The sequence below is a fragment of the Pelophylax lessonae genome (assembly GCF_965119305.1).
Source record: "Pelophylax lessonae genome assembly, chromosome: 12".
In the NCBI taxonomy this organism is placed as follows: Eukaryota; Metazoa; Chordata; class Amphibia; order Anura; family Ranidae; genus Pelophylax; species Pelophylax lessonae.
In genome coordinates this window covers 223,747,843-223,767,410 of record NC_138779.1, presented here as the reverse complement: position 1 = coordinate 223,767,410, position 19,568 = coordinate 223,747,843, and the positions used below count along the sequence as shown (strand labels likewise).

General features: G+C 50.9%; 1 long non-coding RNA gene across 2 annotated transcripts; it reads right to left on the bottom strand.

Moving 5' to 3' along the window:
* Nucleotides 1-4,703: 4,703 nt before the first annotated feature.
* On the bottom strand, nt 4,704-17,743 carry LOC309568143. Of its 2 annotated transcripts, none has more exons than XR_014226005.1 (3): nt 17,623-17,743; nt 9,199-9,359; nt 4,704-4,986 (listed from the first exon to the last, which is right to left on the bottom strand). It is a non-coding gene; the product is annotated as an uncharacterized lncRNA (long non-coding RNA). The 2 variants fall into 2 exon arrangements; XR_014226006.1 differs by lacking the exon at nt 17,623-17,743 and adding an exon at nt 17,476-17,597.
* Between the last annotated feature and the right edge of the window lie 1,825 nt (nt 17,744-19,568).

Genomic DNA, 19,568 nt, shown 5'->3' with positions numbered 1-19,568 from the left:
TTCCAAACATTTTTACTTGAGATACCTTGAAATAATTTTGAGGTCTCAGGGAACCCCTGGAAAGATTAGTCTATTGAGGGTTATTGGGTAAATGCCCCTTACATTGGTGGTGGTGGGGGAGAATGCCCTCATTACTGGGGTGGCCTGAATGACACCCTTGCAGTCATAGTGCTGGCTCTGCCAAGTGGCGCTGGGACTGGTACTATGCAGGCACCATCAGATAAATGGTGGGGGGGGGGGGGGGTTTGTTAGCCACAGCTCAAGGAACCCCTAGCTATCCCTGGAGAAACCCTGGCAGATATGGAGGGTAAAGGAGCCCCCGCTGCTTTCATCCCATCATCCCTTGTTTTTCGGTCCTTGGTGGAATGTGCCATTGTTTGAAGCGTCATTTTTTGGATCAGAGATAACAGTGCATGGCCCGTCTCCATCTGAGGGTCGGCAATCCTTAGGTTCTCACATGTGCAATAAAAGGCTACGCGGAACATCTGTAAATAACGCCCCTATTGCCCCCTTGTGGTGAAACCCAAATTTGGGAGAACTGTATAAAATGTCTAAACCCCAACTCTAGGTGAAGTTTGACCTCAAATATGCCCATCAGTTATTTTCCGAACAAGAGTTTAAACCTTCCTATGCTTTCAGGGCTGACCTTGGGGTCCTTTTATTTGCTCCATTATTTGCAACGTAGACATGCAGTGGCAGCGCAATTTGGCTTCAGGGCAGTTTGTCTCCATCCCTCAAGATTGGAGAAGGAGCTAATAAATGGAGACCATACCCGACTCATCTCTAGATACTATTCTCTATTCATGTCTGGTTCCTCCCCATGTATGGATAAAATTAGGCTACAATGAAGGACCGATGTGCAGAATTTAGATGACGAGGCCTGGGAAGAGGTGGTGGGGTCTCAACTTACTGAGGTTATAGCGGCAGGAGACAAATTAATGCAATTAAAGTCTTTACACGCCTTATAGACTATATAAGATGGGAAAATCCCGGTCCCCCGACTCTCAGAGATGTCAAACTGCTGTCGGAGATTTCTTCCATATGGTCTGGGACTGCCGTAAGGTGCGTTGCTTTTGGAATTGTGTACACTTATTGAGGAGAAGCTGGCTCCTTATTGGGTAACCTATGTAATGCTGTCCCCATAGGACTTGCTGTATGAGGACTTCTCGGGCCTCCTCTGATTTCCAGCACACAGTCAGGGTACAGTTCACACATCTCTCCTTACTCCCAATGGCTCGTTGCTCAATAAACAGTCCAGGGGATTTGGTTTTTAGTATTTATTGGCTTCCACCCCGGGAAGTGCGCACCTTCCCGGAGTGAAGCAGATTTGGGATGTTTTCTATTTCCCGGCAAATTAAAACAGCTGAAGATCGGTACTAGGGAGAAGATCGGTACCGGGGAGAAGATCGGTACCGGGGAGAAGATCAGATGAAGAGGTCAGCAGCCTATGAGGGGGCTCTGAAACACCGCAGTGCTGGAGTGGAGTTCTACTTTAAGATTTACACTCTGGTCGTCGGTTTGAATCCCAACCACGGCATTACCTGCCTGGTGTTGAATGTACTCCCTGTACCGGCATGCTTTCCTCCAGGTATTCCTGCTTTCCCCCAACACTCTAAAGACATGCTGGGAGGGTAATTGGCTCCTGTATGTGTGTATGAATGGGGGTTCGGGACCAGAGGCATAATGAGAACCTTTCGGGGCGGTGAAAGAGACCATGAAGGCCTCCATCTGAGCCCCGGGCCTCCATTTCTGGGAGGGCGTCCATGGACATCCTCCCAAAACTCTGCCTCACCCGTCTCTGTGCCCCCTGGGGTGCGCATCCAGCGTGCTTACAGCTGATAGCAGATCATGATAAAGGACCAATCACAGCGGCTCTTTACCATGTGATCAGCTGATCGCATGTAAACAGACTTGGCGGTTATTTCCTCCCCCGCTGTGTCTGTGTCAGGAAAGGAGAACCGGCAGCCGGCAAGACTGTCAGTACATTGTTTACACTGATAATCAGTGCAGCCTATCAATGCCCATCAGTGCAGCCTATCAGTGCTCATAAATGTCACCTATCAGTGCAGCCCATCAGTGCTCATTAATGTCACCTATCAGTGCAGCCCATCAGTGCTCATTAATGTCACCTATCAGTGCCATGGATCAGTGCAGCCCATCAGTGCTCATTAATGTCACCTATCAGTGCCATGGATCAGTGCAGCCCATCAGTGCTCATTAATGTCACCTATCAGTGCCATGGATCAGTGCTGCCCATCAGTGCTCATTGTCATCTATCGGTGCAGCCTATCAGAGCCACCCATCAGTGCTGTCCATCAGTGCTCATCAATGTCACCTGTCAGTGCCCATTGATGTCACCTATCAGTGCCGCTGATCCCTGTTTATCAGTGCCAACCATCAGTGCCCATCAATGCCAAATCTTAGTGCCCATTAATGTCACCCATCAGTCCTGCCTATCAGTGCTCATCAATACAGACTATCAGTGCCACGAATCAGTGCTCAATGCTGCCAAACAGTGCCCATCAGTGCTGCCTATCAATGCCCATCAATGCTGCCTATTAATGCCACATATCAGTGCTCATCAATGCTGCCTATCAATGCCCATCAATGCTGCCTATTAATGCCACATATCAGTGCTCATCAATGCTGCCTATCAATGCCTATTAGTGCCACTCATCAGTGCCCATCAGTACCCCCCTATCAGTGCCTCCTCATCAGGACTCTGAGCTGAGAGGGTCTCCCTCATACAGCCCAGAGCCTGTACTGCCCCCCCCCCACCCCCACATGAATGGGAAAGGAGAGAGCTGCCAATCTGCTCCTCCTCCCCCCGCCCCTCTCCTCCCATGTGCACCACAGAAACTGTGAAGCCCAGCAGCTGCATTTTAACATTCACACTTCCTGCAGTGCACACAGGAGGAACACGGGGGGGGGGGGGGGGGGAGCAGATCAGCTCTCTACTCTCCCATCTGTATGAGGGAAGAGGAACTGTCAGTGCAGGGCTCTGGGCTGTATGAGAGAGACGCTCTCAGCTCAGAGCCCTGCAGCCAGCAACCCTGACAGCGGCACAACGCCAGGGCCCAGTTTCAGGTGCAACCTTTGCAACCCTTGTAGTTCCACCACTGTTAGGGACCTTAGATTGTAAGCTCTGTAAATGCAGGGACTGATGTGAATGGACAGTATCTATGTAAAGCGCTGTGTAAAATGCCGGCTCTGTATAAGAAGAATTTCTGTCAACACTTCCCAATCTGGAATAGAAGGTGAAGACAATGAGATGGGAAGCAGGAACTATGCTAAAGAATATTCATTATCTACACAAGGTCAGGAGAGGATCCACCCCCCACCAACACCCCGCCCCCTTCTAACTTCACAGCAGAATCTAAAATGTTAAAAAGTGAAGGTGAAGTCATATGAAGTGATGAGGGAAGAGAAGGGGGTCATTGCCAGGGCTTTATTCCCAGCGGGAACGCGGGGGAACGCAGGTCCGGCACTGAATGTATATGCCAAGGGGGGCCAAGGAGTGTCTATTGATGCTGGCTGCTGAGGGCTCTACTGTCACTGGGGGGGAATCTATTGTTGCTGGGGAGCTCTATTTCTGCTGGTGATGAGGGGGGAGCTGCTGGAGAGTATATTGATGCTGGATACTGGAAGATCTATTGTTGCTGGAGGGGGGGGGGGTAAATTCTTGTGGGAAGATCTATCGTTGATGGGTGGATCTACTGTTGCTGGCTGCAGGGGAGCTATTTTACTGCCTTTCATTAGCAAATTCCATACAAACTACTTAGCTCTAAAAAATAATACTTTTCTACATTCTCTAGGTAAAGCGTGGAACCAAGGAACGGTGCTCAGTGGTGGGGAGGGGTGATTCGGAGGGTGGGGAGAGGTGATTTAGAAAGAGGGGAGGGGAGGGGGGAGTACCTGCACCTATTCTCTGATAAATAAAAGCCCCGGTCATCGCCGTCTGTGTCCCCGTTAGGGAGTTCCCTCTCTCTATTTGTCCTGATCGCCATGTCACCAGGAATAAATGCAGACTTCTGAGTTGTCACAAGAACAGGAAGAATGGGGAAATCCTCCTAAGGGGATACCAGCTCCTGTGACAACCATCTAACAATGGGGTTCCCTCACATTGGAAAGACTTTCTTCTTCCTGTATTTAGCTGTATTAGGAATGTAGATTTAGGCGCGGTGAAGTGCGGGGAACTCCATGTGATTCACACAGAAATCGCACCGCATTCCTGTTCAAATCTCATGTGATTCTGTGCGGTGCAGTTTGAGCCTGAGATTGAAAAGAGGGTGCAGGCGCCTTTTTTGCCGCCCTGGAATCGGATCCCATGGGTGTTCCTGCCTGTGCGATACGATTCAGGCAATCGCACTGCATTTAGGAACCCGTTATTGACCAGGAGCCGTACGGCAATAAGTCTCAGTTCACATTGATGCAGTGTGGGATTCCTGTGCGTTTCCTGCACTGCATCACAATGGCACTGCGTTTATGCTAAGGACACCCCAGAAACAGGCTGCACAGCTGGAAGAAACTATGAATTTAATAAAAAGTAACTTTTGTACAAGTCATCAGGCTAAGCATAGCTGAAGGCGGAGGGCAGTCAGTGCACACAGGAGGTCAGCCTCCATAGACATCTCTTCAGAGAGCCAACCAGGGATCTGCCCAGGTCTGTCTGCCCTCGGGGGAGTGTTCCTTGTCTCGCTTTGGGAGGAGTTACAGAAGACATTTTGCGCCTTGCACAGGATTGTGCCGGTTTGGTGGGCGGGGTCTGGTCTGCGTCCATCGGCTGCTCCTTCACACAGTTGCTGAGACAGGTCCTGAGGAGGTTCCTAGCCATGGGGGTTCTGGAGGCCTGGGAGGAGGCGGAGCTTTGACCGCTGGGGTATCCGCTAAGGCAGATGCACACTCCGGTGTCGCAGTCTATCAGGAAGGTGTGGTGGGCGGCGGCCATGGCACGCTGTCTGGAGGCGCAGTCACAGGGCTCACACTCTGAAAAAGGAAAAATATATTAACAATGAGGCCAGACTCATCCATCTTTGCAACCTCCGAACCCCCCGTCCCAACAATCCCCCCCCCCCCACACTAGCCTCCTCCAATCAGTGTCCCCCACTACCCTCTGCCCATCCCCCCACTGACCTCTATTCAGTGTCCCCCAACCCCTCTCTGCCAATCCCCCCACTGACCTCCATTCAGTGTCCCCCACCCCCCTCTGCCCATCCCCCCACTGACCTCCATTCAGTGTCCTTCACCCCTCTCTGCCAATCCCTCCACTGGTCTTCATTTAGTGTCCCCCACCCCCCTCTGCCCATCCCCCCACTGACCTCTATTCAGTGTCCCCCACCCCTCTCTGCCAATCCCCCCACTGGTCTTCATTCAGTGTCCTTCACCCCCCAGGCTCATCCACCTTCTCGACATTCAGTGTCCGACACCCTCCCCGTCCCATCAATCCCCCCCCCCCCCCCACTAGGCTCCTCCGCTTGGTGTCCTCTAACAGCTAGCATACAGTTCTCCGTGATACCACACCATTGCAGCCCCCTACCACCCAACATCCAGGCCCCATCATACCACACCAGTACCGACCCCTATCAGCTGGCATACTGTGCCCATCATACCACACCAGTACCAGCCCCCTCTCACTGTATGATGGAACCCAAAACTTACTCAGGGTTTATATTGGCACAGACATTGGCCCCTTGGAGCTTTAAAAATACAATTACCAGAAAAAATTATCTTATACCCCAGCCCATAATATCCAGCCTGCCCCCATCATATACACATAATACCCAGCCTGCCCCATAATATACACATAATACCCAGCCTGCCCCCATAATATACACATAATACCCAGCCTGCCCCATAATATACACATAATACCCAGCCTGCCCCCATAATATACACATAATACCCAGCCTGCCCCATAATATACACATAATACCCAGCCTGCCCCCATAATATACACATAATACCCAGCCTGCCCCATAATATACACATAATACCCAGCCTGCCCCCATAATATACACATAATACCCAGCCTGCCCCATAATATACACATAATACCCAGCCTGCCCCCATCATATACACATAATACCCAGCCTGCCCCATAATATACACATAATACCCAGCCTGCCCCCATAATATACACATAATACCCAGCCTGCCCCATAATATACACATAATACCCAGCCTGCCCCCATAATATACACATAATACCCAGCCTGCCCCATAATATACACATAATACCCAGCCTGCCCCCATCATATACACATAATACCCAGCCTGCCCCATAATATACACATAATACCCAGCCTGCCCCCATAATATACACATAATACCCAGCCTGCCCCATAATATACACATAATACCCAGCCTGCCCCCCATAATATACACATAATACTCAGCCTGCCCCCATCATATACACATAATACCCAGCCTGCCCCCATAATATACACATAATACCCAGCCTGCCCCCATCATATACACATAATACCCAGCCTGCCCCCATCATATACACATAATACCCAGCCTGCCCCATAATATACACATAATACCCAGCCTGCCCCATAATATACACATAATACCCAGCCTGCCCCATAATATACACATAATACCCAGCCTGCCCCATAATATACACATAATACCCAGCCTGCCCCATAATATACACATAATACCCAGCCTGCCCCATAATATACACATAATACCCAGCCTGCCCCATCATATACACATAATACTCAGCCTGCCCCATAATATACACATAATACCCAGCCTGCCCCCCATAATATACACATAATACTCAGCCTGCCCCCCATAATATACACATAATACTCAGCCTGCCCCATAATATACACATAATACCCAGCCTGCCCCATAATATACACATAATACCCAGCCTGCCCCCCATAATATACACATAATACCCAGCCTGCCCCCCATAATATACACATAATACCCAGCCTGCCCCATCATATACACATAATACCCAGCCTGCCCCATAATATACACATAATACCCAGCCTGCCCCCATAATATACACATAATACCCAGCCTGCCCCCATAATATACACATAATACCCAGCCTGCCCCCCATAATATACACATAATACCCAGCCTGCCCCCCATAATATACACATAATACCCAGCCTGCCCCCCATAATATACACATAATACCCAGCCTGCCCCCCATAATATACACATAATATCCAGCCTGCCCCATAATATACACATAATACCCAGCCTGCCCCCATCATATACACATAATACCCAGCCTGCCCCCATAATATACACATAATACCCAGCCTGCCCCCATCATATACACATAATACCCAGCCTGCCCCCATAATATACACATAATACCCAGCCTGCCCCATAATATACACATAATACCCAGCCTGCCCCCATAATATACACATAATACCCAGCCTGCCCCATCATATACACATAATACCCAGCCTGCCCCCATCATATACACATAATACCCAGCCTGCCCCCATAATATACACATAATACCCAGCCTGCCCCCATAATATACACATAATACCCAGCCTGCCCCATCATATACACATAATACCCAGCCTGCCCCCATCATATACACATAATACCCAGCCTGCCCCCATCATATACACATAATACCCAGCCTGCCCCCATCATATACACATAATACCCAGCCTGCCCCCATCATATACACATAATACCCAGCCTGCCCCCATAATATACACATAATACCCAGCCTGCCCCATAATATACACATAATACCCAGCCTGCCCCATAATATACACATAATACCCAGCCTGCCCCCATCATATACACATAATACCCAGCCTGCCCCCATCATATACACATAATACTCAGCCTGCCCCATAATATACACATAATACCCAGCCTGCCCCATAATATACACATAATACCCAGCCTGCCCCATAATATACACATAATACCCAGCCTGCCCCATCATATACACATAATACCCAGCCTGCCCCATAATATACACATAATACCCAGCCTGCCCCCATAATATACACATAATACCCAGCCTGCCCCCATCATATACACATAATACCCAGCCTGCCCCCATCATATACACATAATACCCAGCCTGCCCCCATAATATACACATAATACTCAGCCTGCCCCATAATATACACATAATACCCAGCCTGCCCCCATCATATACACATAATACCCAGCCTGCCCCATAATATACACATAATACCTAGCCTGCCCCATCATATACACATAATACCCAGCCTGCCCCATAATATACACATAATACCCAGCCTGCCCCCATAATATACACATAATACCCAGCCTGCCCCCATCATATACACATAATACCCAGCCTGCCCCCATCATATACACATAATACCCAGCCTGCCCCCATAATATACACATAATACTCAGCCTGCCCCATAATATACACATAATACCCAGCCTGCCCCCATCATATACACATAATACCCAGCCTGCCCCATAATATACACATAATACCTAGCCTGCCCCATCATATACACATAATACTCAGCCTGCCCCATAATATACACATAATACCCAGCCTGCCCCATAATATACACATAATACCCAGCCTGCCCCATAATATACACATAATACCCAGCCTGCCCCCATCATATACACATAATACCCAGCCTTCCCCCATCATATACACATAATACTCAGCCTGCCCCCATAATATACACATAATACCCAGCCTGCCCCCATCATATACACATAATACCCAGCCTGCCCCATAATATACACATAATACCCAGCCTGCCCCCATCATATACACATAATACCCAGCCTTCCCCCATCATATACACATAATACTCAGCCTGCCCCCATAATATACACATAATACTCAGCCTGCCCCATAATATACACATAATACCCAGCCTGCCCCATAATATACACATAATACCCAGCCTGCCCCCATAATATACACATAATACTCAGCCTGCCCCATAATATACACATAATACCCAGCCTGCCCCCATAATAGAAGTATACAGTATATACTATATCAGGCTCACCCAGCTTGGTATGATGTATAGTCCCATACACACACAATCTATATACAATGTATCTCTCAGCAGTCCCTCCTGTATAGAATTGTAGGGTAACTGTCCTGTCTGCCCTCACATTGCACAGCGCTGCACAAACAGTTGGCGTTATATAAATCCTGTATAATAATAATAATGGAGTATATCTCACCTGGAAGGGGCTGCAGGGTGTATTTCAGGCACATTGTCTGCGGTGTCCTTCGCTCGCTCGCTCTTTATGTCAATGATCTCACAATGTCCTCCAATCAGAGACTTTCCAGGACAATAGACAGCAGCTGGTCCCAGCCAGACCCCGGCAGCCGACTCCTCTATCTACAAATGAAACATTTCTGTGTACAGTGACAACAACGGCCAACACCCTCCCCTCCCCCCCTCCCCCTCCTCTACTGACACTACACAGATCATATATATATATATATATATAGATATATATATATATATATATATATATATATATATACATCCCCCTTCTATAGGGGACAATGTCTACTATGTGACCCCCCCCCCACCAATCACATCTATCCATACAGTACATCCCCCTTCTATAGGGGACAATGTCTGCTATGTGCCCCCCCCACCAATCACATCTATCTATACACCCCCCTTCTATAGGGGACAATGTCTGCTATGTGCCCCCCCCCCCACGATCACATCTACCCATACATCCCCCTTCTATAGGGGACAATGTCTGCTATGTGACCCCCCCCACGATCACATCTACCCATACATCCCCCTTCTATAGGGGACAATGTCTGCTTTGTGACCCCCCCACAGATCACATCTACCCATACATCCCCCTTCTATAGGGGACAATGTCTGCTATGTGCCCCCCCCCACGATCACATCTACCCATACATCCCCCTTCTATAGGGGACAATGTCTGCTATGTGACCCCCCACCGATCACATCTATCTATACACCCCCCTTCTATAGGGGACAATGTCTGCTATGTGACCCCCCCACCGATCACATCTATCCATACAGTACATCCGCCTTCTATAGGGGACAATGTCTGCTATGTGACCCCCCCCCCCGATCACATCTATCTATACATCCCCCCTTCTATAGGGGACAATGTCTGCTATGTGACCCCCCTGCACAGATCACATCTATCTATACATCCAAAATAAAACAGACAATATATCAATAAACCTATCGATAAGCAGCTGTACACTCAGGTTCAAAAACCAGCACATCAAGCATAAAAACAAATAAATAGTGCAGCGCTAAAATTCTTAGGAGTCAAGCATAATAGCATATAATGAAATAGTCCATGCAAACAGCCCACATGTGCAGACTAAAGTGGGAAATGCAGGTATTACAGGTGATCTTCAGTGTGCAAAAACAGCCCACCGCCATACGAATTGGCCTCTCACCTTAACCTAATAAAAATCAGCCAACCAGATCTCCACTCTTCACAGGGCACCGCTATTCATGGGAAATCGTATGATGATAAACTCCAGGGCTCTCTCCAACATGATTGTTATAAAGGAGACAAAAGCAGGCAGCCCATAGTGTAAACCTCATTTAAACTTTATTAATCTCAAACAGTAAAAATGAGCCTCTTACTCTTAGATGAATGGAAAAAAAGCAGTACAGGTGTGTAACGGCGGCGGAAGCTACAAGTCCAGTTCGGTCCTCGCCGGTTTCCAAGTGTCAGCGGGTGACGTCACACGCTCCTCCTAACCCCCCGCACGCGTATCGCCTCCCGTGGGTGGAGGCTTCCTCAGCGGTCATGGCTGCCCATGGAGTTTATCATCCAATGATTTCCCATGAATAGCGGTGCCCTGCATTTCCCATCAGGATTTTGCCACTTTATGCCCCGTACACACGCACTGATTGTTGGCCGTGAAATTTCGGCCAACGTCCGATCGGCCGATTGTCAGCTTGTTAGTATAACAAGCTGACCAAATGAATTTCTGCACAAACTGTCAGAAACCGTCTCAGGGAAGCTCATCTTCATGCTTGTTGTCCTCATCGGGGTCTCCACCTGACTGCAGTTCCTCTTCCTCATCGGGGTCTCCACCTGACAGCAGTTCCTCGTCCTCATCGCGGTCTCCACCTGACAGCAGTTCCTTGTCCTCATCGTGGTCTCCACCTGACAGCAGTTCCTCGTCCTCATCGGGGTCTCCACCTGACTGCAGTTCCTCGTCCTCATCGTGGTCTCCACCTGACAGCAGTTCCTCGTCCTCATCGGGGTCTCCACCTGACTGCAGTTCCTCGTCCTCATCGGGGTCTCCACCTGACTGCAGTTCCTCGTCCTCATCGGGGTCTTCACCTGACTGCAGTTCCTTGTCCTCATCGCGGTCTCCACCTGACAGCAGTTCCTTGTCCTCATCGTGGTCTCCACCTGACAGCAGTTCCTCGTCCTCATCGGGGTCTCCACCTGACTGCAGTTCCTCGTCCTCATCGGGGTCTTCACCTGAATGCAGTTCCTTGTCCTCATCGGGGTCTCCACCTGACTGCAGTTCCTCGTCCTCATCGGAGTCTCCACCTGACTGCAGTTCCTCGTCCTCATCGGGGTCTTCACCTGACTGCAGTTCCTTGTCCTCATCGGGGTCTCCACCTGACTGCAGTTCCTCGTCCTCATCGGAGTCTCCACCTGACTGCAGTTCCTTGTCCTCATCGGGGTCTCCACCTGACTGCAGTTCCTCGTCCTCATCGGGGTCTCCATCTGACTGCAGTTCCTCGTCCTCATCGGGGTCTCCATCTGACTGCAGTTCCTTGTCCTCATCGGGGTCTCCACCTAACTGCAGTTCCTTGTCCTCATCGGGGTCTCCACCTGACTGCAGTTCCTCGTCCTCATCGGAGTCTCCACCTGACTGCAGTTCCTTGTCCTCATCGGGGTCTCCACCTGACTGCAGTTCCTCGTCCTCATCGGGGTCTCCATCTGACTGCAGTTCCTCGTCCTCATCGGGGTCTCCATCTGACTGCAGTTCCTCGTCCTCATCGGGGTCTCCACCTGACAGCAGTTCCTTGTCCTCATCGGGGTCTCCACCTGACTGCAGTTCCTCGTCCTCATCGGGGTCTCCATCTGACTGCAGTTCCTCGTCCTCATCGGGGTCTCCATCTGACTGCAGTTCCTCGTCCTCATCGGGGTCTCCACCTGACTGCAGTTCCTCTTCCTCATCGGGGTCTCCACCTGACTGCAGTTCCTTGTCCTCATCGGGGTCTCCACCTGACTGCAGTTCCTTGTCCTCATCGGGGTCTCCACCTGACTGCAGTTCCTTGTCCTCATCGGGGTCTCCACCTAACTGCAGTTCCTTGTCCTCATCGGGGTCTCCACCTGACTGCAGTTCCTCGTCCTCATCGGAGTCTCCACCTGACTGCAGTTCCTTGTCCTCATCGGGGTCTCCACCTAACTGCAGTTCCTTGTCCTCATCGGGGTCTCCACCTGACTGCAGTTCCTCGTCCTCATCGGAGTCTCCACCTGACTGCAGTTCCTTGTCCTCATCGGGGTCTCCACCTGACTGCAGTTCCTCGTCCTCATCGGGGTCTCCATCTGACTGCAGTTCCTCGTCCTCATCGGGGTCTCCATCTGACTGCAGTTCCTCGTCCTCATCGGGGTCTCCACCTGACAGCAGTTCCTTGTCCTCATCGGGGTCTCCACCTGACTGCAGTTCCTCGTCCTCATCGGGGTCTCCATCTGACTGCAGTTCCTCGTCCTCATCGGGGTCTCCATCTGACTGCAGTTCCTCGTCCTCATCGGGGTCTCCACCTGACTGCAGTTCCTCTTCCTCATCGGGGTCTCCACCTGACTGCAGTTCCTTGTCCTCATCGGGGTCTCCACCTGACTGCAGTTCCTTGTCCTCATCGGGGTCTCCACCTGACTGCAGTTCCTTGTCCTCATCGGGGTCTCCACCTGACTGCAGTTCCTTGTCCTCATCGGGGTCTCCACCTGACTGCAGTTCCTCTTCCTCATCGCGGTCTCCACCTGACAGCAGTTCCTTGTCCTCATCGTGGTCTCCACCTGACAGCAGTTCCTCGTCCTCATCGGGGTCTCCACCTGACTGCAGTTCCTCGTCCTCATCGGGGTCTTCACCTGACTGCAGTTCCTTGTCCTCATCGGAGTCTCCACCTGACTGCAGTTCCTCTTCCTCATCGGGGTCTCCACCTGACTGCAGTTCCTCGTCCTCATCGGGGTCTCCACCTGACTGCAGTTCCTTGTCCTCATCGGAGTCTCCACCTGACTGCAGTTCCTCTTCCTCATCGGGGTCTCCACCTGACTGCAGTTCCTCGTCCTCATCGGGGTCTCCACCTGACTGCAATTCCTCGTCCTCATCGGGATCTCCACCTGACTGCAGTTCCTTGTCCTCATCGGGGTCTCCACCTGACTGCAGTTCCTCTTCCTCATCGGGGTCTCCACCTGACTGCAGTTCCTCGTCCTCATCGGGGTCTCCACCTGACTGCAGTTCCTCGTCCTCATCGGGGTCTCCACCTGACTGCAGTTCCTCGTCCTCATCGGGGTCTTCATCTGACTGCAGTTCCTCGTCCTCATCGGGGTCTCCACCTGACTGCAGTTCCTCGTCCTCATCGGGGTCTCCATCTGACTGCAGTTCCTCATCCTCATCGGGGTCTCCACCTGACTGCAGTTCCTCTTCCTCATCGGGGTCTCCACCTGACTGCAGTTCCTTGTCCTCATCGGGGTCTCCACCTGACTGCAGTTCCTTGTCCTCATCGGGGTCTCCGCCTGACTGCAGTTCATGTTCATGACTTGAGTGGGCAAATGCTCACATTGGATGGCGTCTGGCACTTTGGAGAGGTGAATCCCAGTTTTCACTGTACAGGGCAGATGGCAGACAGCGTGTATGGCGTTATGTGGATGAGCGGTTTGTAGATGTCAGCATTGTGGATGGAGTGGCCCATGGTGGGGGTGGGGTTATGGTATGGGCAGGCGTAGGTTGTGGATGGAGTGGCCCATGGTGGCGGTGGGGTTATGGTATGGGCAGGTGTATGTTGTGGATGGAGTGGCCCATGGTGGCGGTGGGGTTATGGTATGGGCAGGCGTACGTTGTGGATGGAGTGGCCCATGGTGGGGGTGGGGTTATGGTATGGGCAGGTGTATGTTATGGATGGAGTGGCCCATAGTGGCGGTGGGGTTATTATTATACAGGATTTATATAGCGCTGACAGTTTGCGCAGCGCTTTACAATATGAGGGAAAACAATATAGTTACAATACAATTCAACACAGGAGGATTATGAGGGCCCTGCTCGTTAGAGCTTACAATCTAGAAGGGGGGGGGGGGTCAAGTGAAACAAAAGGCAATAGCTGTGGGGGATGGGCAGATAGATAAAATGGAGGTACAGTTGTCAGGTGTGGGTAGGATAGCTTCTCTGAAGAGGAGGGTTTTCAGAGATCATCTAAAAGCTAATAGAGTAGGAGATAATCGGACAGATAAGGGTAAGGAGTTCCATAGGATTGGTAAGGCTCTGGTAAAGTCCTGGAGGCGAGTAAGGGAGGAGGTGATGAGGGAGCTAGAGAGCAGGAGGTTTTGAGAGGAGCGAAGAGAGCGATTCGGTTGGTGTTTTGAGACTAGGCTAGTGATGTAGCTGGGGACAGAGTTGTGGATTGCTTTGTAAGATGTTGTTAGTATTTTGAATTTAATTTGTTGGGTGAGCGGAAGCCAGTGGAGGGATTGACAGAGAGGAGCAGCGGACACTGAGCGATTGGTAAGGTGGGAGGAGCCTGTGTAGAGGTAAGCCAATGAGAAGGGAATTGCAGTAGTCGAGGCGCGAGATGACCAGGGAGTGACCTAAGAGCTTTGTTGTGTCTTTGGTTAGAAAGGGGCGTATTTTGGAGATGTTGCGGAGGTTGAGGCAGCAAGATTTGGACAGCGATTGGATGTGGGGCTTAAAAGAGAGTTCAGAGTCCAGAACAACACCTAAGACCTTGGCATGCGGGGATGGGCTGATAGTAATTCCATCGATATTGACAGAGAGATCAGGGGAAGGGGCCCGTGGTGGAGGAAAGATTATAAGTTACATATATATATATATATTATAAGGTTATGGTTATTGGTTATGGTCAGGCGTACATTGTGGATGGAGTGGCCGATGGTGGGGGTGGGGTTATGGTATGAGCAGGTGTACGTTGTGGATGGAGTGGCCCATGGTGGCGGTGGGGTTATGGTATGGGCAGGTGTACGTTGTGGATGGAGTGGCCCATGGTGGCGGTGGGGTTATGGTATGGGCAGACATACGTTGTGGATGGAGTGGCCGATGGTGGCGGTGGGGTTATGGTATGGGCAGGTGTACGTTGTGGATGGAGTGGCCCATGGTGGCGGTGGGGTTATGGTATGGGCAGACATACGTTGTGGATGGAGTGGCCCATGGTGGCGGTGGGGTTATGGTATGGGCAGGTGTACGTTGTGGATGGAGTGGCCCATGGTGGCGGTGGGGTTATGGTATGAGCAGGTGTACGTTGTGGATGGAGTGGCCCATGGTGGCGGTGGGGTTATGGTATGGGCAGACATACGTTGTGGATGGAGTGGCCCATGGTGGCGGTGGGGTTATGGTATGAGCAGGTGTACGTTGTGGATGGAGTGGCCGATGGTGGCGGTGGGGTTATGGTATGGGCAGGCGTACGTTGTGGATGGAGTGGCCGATGGTGGAGGTGGGGTTATGGTATGGGCAGGTGTACGTTGTGGATGGAGTGGTCCATGGTGGCGGTGGGGTTATGGTATGGGCAGGCGTACGTTGTTGATGGAGTGGCCCATGGTGGCGGTGGGGTTATGGTATGGGCAGGTGTATGTTGAGGATGGAGTGGTCCATGGTGGCAGTGGGGTTATGGTATGGGCAGGCGTACGTTGTGGACTGAGTGGCCCGCGATGGTGGTGGGGTTCTGTTATGGGCAGACATACTTTGTGGATGGAGTGGCCCATGGTGGCGGTGGGGTTATGGTATGGGCAGGTGTACGTTGTGGATGGAGTGGTCCATGGTGGCGGTGGGGTTATGGTATGGGCAGGCGTACGTTGTGGATGGAGCGGTCCATGGTGGCGGTGGGGTTATGGTATGGGCAGGCGTACGTTGTGGATGGAGTGGTCCATGGTGGGGGTGGGGTTATGGTATGGGCAGGTGTACGTTGTGGATGGAGTGGTCCATGGTGGGGGTGGGGTTATGGTATGGGCAGGCGTACGTTGTGGATGGAGTGGCCCATGGTGGGGGTGGGGTTAAGGTATGGGCAGGCGTATGTTATGGACAAGGAACACAGGTGCATTTTATTGATGGCATTTTGAATGCACAGAGATACGGTGAGGAGATCCTGAGGACCATTGTTGTGCCATTCATCCACGACCATCACCTCATGTTGCAGCATGATAATGCGCGGCCCCATGGTGCAAGGATCTGTACACAATTCCTGGAAGCTGAAAACATCGCAGTTCTTGCATGGCCAGCATACTCACCGGACATGTCACCCATTGGGCATGTTTGGGATGCTCTGGATCGGCATATAGGACAGCGTGTTCCAGGTCCGGCCAAAATCCAGCAACTTCACACAGCCACTGAAGAGGAGAGGACCAACATTCCACAGGAACCAATCACCAACCTGATCACCTCTATGCCAAGGAGATGTGTTCACTGCATGAGGCAAATGGTGGTCACACCAGATACTGACCGGTTTTCTGACCCCCCAATACAGTAAAACTGCACATTTTATTGTGGGCAGCCTAAGGCACACCTGTGCAATAATCATGCTGTCCAATCAGCATCTTGATATGCCACACCTGTGAGGTGGACGGATTATCTCGGCAAAGGAGAAGTGATCACTAACACAGATTTACACAGATTTGTGAAGAATATTGGAGAGAAATCGGCCTTCTGTGTCCATAGAAAAGTCTGAGATCTCTGAGTTCAGCTCATGGAAAATGGCGGCAAAAACAAAAGTGTTTATAATTGTGTTCAGTTTACTCCCCTCTTCTATAGGGGACAATGCCTGCTATGTGCCCCCCCCCACAGATCTTATCTATCCATACATCCCTCTTCTATAGGGGACAATGCCTGCTATGTGACCCCCCCCCCCCCCCATCCAACACCGCACAGATCACATCTATCCATACAGCCTTCTTTTATAGGGGACAATATCTACTATGTGCCCCCCCCCTTTGCACAGATCTTATCTATCCATACATCCCTCTTCTATAGGGGACAATGTCTACCGTGTGCCCCCCCCCCCACTGCACAGATCTTATCTATCCATACATCCCTCTTCTATAGGGGACAATGTCTACCGTGTGCACCCCCCCCCCCCCCACTGCACAGAACTTATTTATCCATACATCCCTCTTCTACAGGGGAAAATATCTTCTATGTGACCCCCCCCCCCTCATCCAATATAAGATAAGGATACAATGAGGAGTGAAGGACAGGATATTTAGTACTGTGTGAGCGCCCCCCACCTGCCAGGTCCGGAGTGGAGAGTTCCTCACCTGCCTGGATCCAGAGGCACAAAATATACCAAACATGAGAAATATTTGTACCCCAAACACAAGCTGCACAGTGCCTCCGGATCCGTCCCCAGAGAGGTGACAACCGGCTGCTGATGTCCCCAGCCAGGTGAGCGGCTGCTAGGTTACCATCTGATGGGTAAACAGATCCTTCCTCTGATAGGACCAGAGCCAGCCCTACATTCCCCGTCATTAACCCTCCATACCAACCTCAGAGACCCGACAACTGCTAACAGGGGGGAGAACAGACCGCACCCCGCTCTAATGGGGGAGAACAGACCGCACCCCACACTAATGGGGGAGAACAGACCGCACCCCGCTCTAATGGGGGAGAACAGACCACACCCCACACTAATGGGGGAGAACAGACCACACCCCACACTAATGGGGGAGAACAGACCGCACCCCACACTAATGGGGGAGAACAGACCGCACCCCACTCTAATGGGGGAGAACAGACCGCACCCCGCTCTAATGGGGGAGAACAGACCGCACTCCCCACTAATGGGGGAGAACAGACCACACCCCGCTCTAATGGTGGAGAACAGACCACACCCCGCTCTAATGGGGGAGAACAGACCGCACCCACTCTAATGGGGGAGAACAGACCACACCCGCTCTAATGGGGGAGAACAGACCGCACCCCGCTCTAATGGGGGAGAACAGACCGCACCCCGCTCTAATGGGGGAGAACAGACCACACCCGCTCTAATGGGGGAGAACAGACCGCACCCCGCTCTAATGGGGGAGAACAGACCGCACCCTGCTCTAATGGGGGAGAACAGACCACACCCCGCTCTAATGGGGGAGAACAGACCGCACCCCGCTCTAATGGGGGAGAACAGACCACACCCCACTCTAATGCCCTCGAGGTCTGTACTGGTCTGTACACATAGGGAAGGTTAGTGGTCAGTTACTGGTCTGTACACATAGGGAAGGTTAGTGGTCAGTTACTGGTCTGTACACATAGGGAAGGTTAGTGGTCAGTTACTGGTCTGTACACATAGGGAAGGTTAGTGGTCAGTTACTGGTCTGTACACATAGGGAAGGTTAGTGGTCAGTTACTGGTCTGTACACATAGGGAAGGTTAGAGGTCAGTTACTGGTCTGTACACATAGGAAAGCTTAGTGGTCAGTTACTGGTCTGTACACATAGGGAAGGTTAGTGGTCAGTTACTGGTCTGTACACATAGGGAAGGTTAGTGGTCAGTTACTGGTCTGTACACATAGGGAGGCTTAGTGGTCAGTTACTGGTCTGTACACATAGGGAAGGTTAGTGGTCAGTTACTGGTCTGTACACATCAGGAGGCTTAGTGGTCAGTTACTGGTCTGTACACATAGGGAGGCTTAGTGGTCAGTTACTGGTCTGTACACATAGGGAAGGTTAGTGGTCAGTTACTGGTCTGTACACATAGGGAAGGTTAGTGGTCAGTTACTGGTCTGTACACATAGGGAAGATTAGTGGTCAGTTACTGGTCTGTACACATAGGGAAGGTTAGTGGTCAGTTACTGGTCTGTACACATAGGGAAGGTTAGTGGTCAGTTACTGGTCTGTACACATAGGGAAGGTTAGTGGTCAGTTACTGGTCTGTACACATAGGGAAGGTTAGTGGTCAGTTACTGGTCTGTACACATAGGGAAGGTTAGTGGTCAGTTACTGGTCTGTACACATAGGGAAGGTTAGTGGTCAGTTACTGGTCTGTACACATAGGGAAGGTTAGTGGTCAGTTACTGGTCTGTACACATAGGGAAGGTTAGTGGTCAGTTACTGGTCTGTACACATAGGGAAGGTTAGTGGTCAGTTACTGGTATGTACACATAGGGAAGGTTAGTGGTCAGTTACTGGTCTGTACACATAGGGGGGCTTAGTGGTCAGTTACTGGTCTGTACACATAGGGAAGGTTAGTGGTCAGTTACTGGTATGTACACATAGGGAAGGTTAGTGGTCAGTTACTGGTCTGTACACATAGGGAAGGTTAGTGGTCAGTTACTGGTCTGTACACATAGGGAGGCTTAGTGGTCAGTTACTGGTCTGTACACATAGGGAAGGTTAGTGGTCAGTTACTGGTATGTACA